Source organism: Bufo bufo, chromosome 10, assembly GCF_905171765.1.
Source record: "Bufo bufo chromosome 10, aBufBuf1.1, whole genome shotgun sequence".
In the NCBI taxonomy this organism is placed as follows: Eukaryota; Metazoa; Chordata; class Amphibia; order Anura; family Bufonidae; genus Bufo; species Bufo bufo.
In genome coordinates, this window is record NC_053398.1 from 144,385,248 (window position 1) to 144,388,389 (window position 3,142).

Here is a 3,142-nt window from a genome sequence, read left to right on the forward strand (position 1 = left end):
ATCTGGCAGTCTAATATGGCCTCCAAATGCCAATTGAGATTTTTAAGCACAATTAAAGATCACCATGGGGCCGATCTGCCGCCGGCACGCTGCTGCCCTGCATGAGGACGAGCAATTGCACAGCGATGCCACGGAGGAGATCGCTGTATGTAATGGCTGCGGTCTCCTCCACTAGCTTTCTGGCGATCCCCTCTCGGCAATCGTCTGCGGCATCGGGGGACGTAATACACCCTTAAGAGCTGGATGAAGGACAAGGATCGTTTTATTATCCAGTGATACTTTATTTCACATCTTGAGAAATGGGAATCTCCTGGCACTCAGAGGGCGCCTCTTGCCACCACAACCCTAATTAACCCTACGTGGAGTGAAAAACGTCAGCCCTTGTTAGTTGAACATCCTGCCTGGCGCGTAGAGACGTCTCGGACATCATGATATAGGAGGTCACCTTTACCAGACACGAAAAATGACCTGATGTTTCTCCCTAGAGATTTCTATTACACCTGCACCTGTCAGAGCATGCTGGGAGTTGTAGTCCTGCAACAGCAGGAGAGACTAGGTTATGCAAGACCTGTTTATATAACCAGCAGACCGCAGGTTTGAGGTTCAAGTGTCTTCTTTGATTTCATGTGTGGTCCTTATGACCAACACCAGCACCAGGATCAAGAGAAAAAGAAGAAGGAAAACCCGCCATCTACCTGGTATAATACTGCTCCCTAGGTACGGGCGGTTCTCACATAAATCATTTCATATTATAAGTGCTACGTGGCTAGTAGTAGCTGTTTTAATAGGATTTTCGGTGTTTCTAGCATTTTTTTTCTTAATTTTTTGCTCCCATGTATCCTCCTCGGTGCTGCTGCTAATAGGACCAAGACAAAATCAGTCTCCTTCCCCCTCTGGCAGCTAAAAATAGAGTCCCCTGCAGAAGACGTCCTCTCAGCTATGCTGCCATCTGCTACAGAGGTTATGCTCCTTTCCTGACAAGCCGGGCAGAAGGTGATTTCTATTGGCTGCCTGGCGGTGAACAGAGGGTCGCTAGGCGGAGACCACCAGGGTCCTGAGGCCGACCTGCAATACCCTCAGCATACTCTGTGCACCCTGCAAGAGAGGTCATCCTATAGAACATGCTGCCGATCGGATCATCCATTAGTACCGTGGCCCCATTACAATGGCCGCTCCACTATCAATTCAGACACTTTAACTGATGACCAGTCCTCTGGAGAGGTCTTCACTAGGGCTGCAGCTAACGATTATTTGAATAATCGATTAGTTGTCGATAATTTCATCGATTAATCGGGAAAAAACACCAAAATGACAAAAAAGGGGTTTATATGATTTTACTTGAAAAATTATTTTCAAAGGCCATATTAAAACAGATTGTGGATGACACTGTTATGGGGAGGGGGATCTGTGGATGGCGCGGTTATGGGGGGGGAATATGTGGATGGCTCTGTTATGGGGGGGGAATCTGTGGATGGCACTGTTATGGGGGGGGGGAATCTGTGGATGGCACTGTTATGGGGGGGGAATCTGTGGATGGCGCGGTTATGGGGGGGGAATCTGTGGATGGCACTGTTATGGGGGGGGAATCTGGATGGCACTGTTATGGGGGGGGGGATCTGTGGATAGCACTGTTAGGGGGGGGGGGGGGATCTGTGGATAGCACTGTTATGGGGGGGGGGGGGGAATCTGTGGATGGCACTGTTATGGGGGGATCTGTGGATGGCACTGTTATGGGGGGGATCTGTGGCTAGCGCTGTTATTGGGGGGGATCTGTGGATAGCACTGTTATGGGGGGGGGGGATCTGTGGATAGCACTGTTATGGGGGGGGATCTGTGGATAGCGCTGTTATGGGGGGGGGGACTGTGGATAGCGCTGTTATGGGGGGGTCTGTGGATAGCGCTGTTATGGGGGGGGGTCTGTGGATAGCGCTGTTATGGGGGGGGGGGGGGTCTGTGGATAGCGCTGTTATGGGGGGGGGTCTGTGGATAGCGCTGTTATGGGGGGGGTCTGTGGATAGCGCTGTTATGGGGGGGGGGATCTGTGGATAGCGATGTTATGGGGGGGGGGATCTGTGGATAGCGATGTTATGGGGGGGGGGGGGCCTGTGGATGACACTGTTATGGAGGAGATCTGTGGATGACCATGCTATGGGGGGGGGGGGAATCTATGGATGACACTATATAGCATCTTATGCTATATGTGTCATCCACAGATCCCCCATAATGGCCACGGCCCGGCAGTAACGTTTACTATAAATCAGCGCATCTTTATTACCTTACAATGAAGCTCCAGTAACAGGCAGAGCGGGCGGCGGCGTAACGTCACTTACTCACGTGACGCGCCTGCTCCGCCCACTTTATGAATGAAGCAGGCGCGTCACGTGAGTAAGTGACGTTACGCCGCAGCCCGTTCTGACCGTTACTGGAGCTTCATTGTAAGCTAATAAAGATGCAGTGATTTAAAGTTAACGTAAACCGCCGGCATAGCAACGAATCAGCCGATTATTAGTCAACAATGAATCCCGTTATCGAATATTATCAATAACTTTGATTAATCGTTGCAGCCCTAGTCATCAGTATCTGATCGGTGGTTACGACTAAGAACTACTGTTCGAAACGTGTCAAAGTTGCTACACTTGTGGGTGGATGTCCTGTCTAAACTGTCTACTGCCTGAATAAAAGACGAAGATTTTAGCTACCAAAATCGTGAGCGCTGGAATTTCATTGTGTTTTCATATCAAGGATATACAGGCTCACCAGCCTTTTCCGTGCACGCAGGTGTTTGGATAATTGGGTTGAGCTGGACTTTTCTTTGTGCATATTCTGATCGGTGGGGGTCTGACACCCAAGACCCCCGCTAATCAGTTATTTGAGAAGACACCAGGGCTCGCAGTAGCACTGCGGTATTCTCTCCGCTTTTTCTAGGCCACGTCACGTCACGTTCATCTCTCACATGGCCTAGGAGCAGCTCAACCCCATAGAAGTGAATGGGGCGGAGTGCGATACCAACCACGGCCACTATACGATGTACGGCGCTGTGCTCGGTGAGCATGGAGAAGGCAGCCGTGCTACTGCAAGCACCAATGCCTTCTCAAAGCGCTGATCAGCGGGGGTGCCGGGTGTCGGACCCCCACCGATCAGA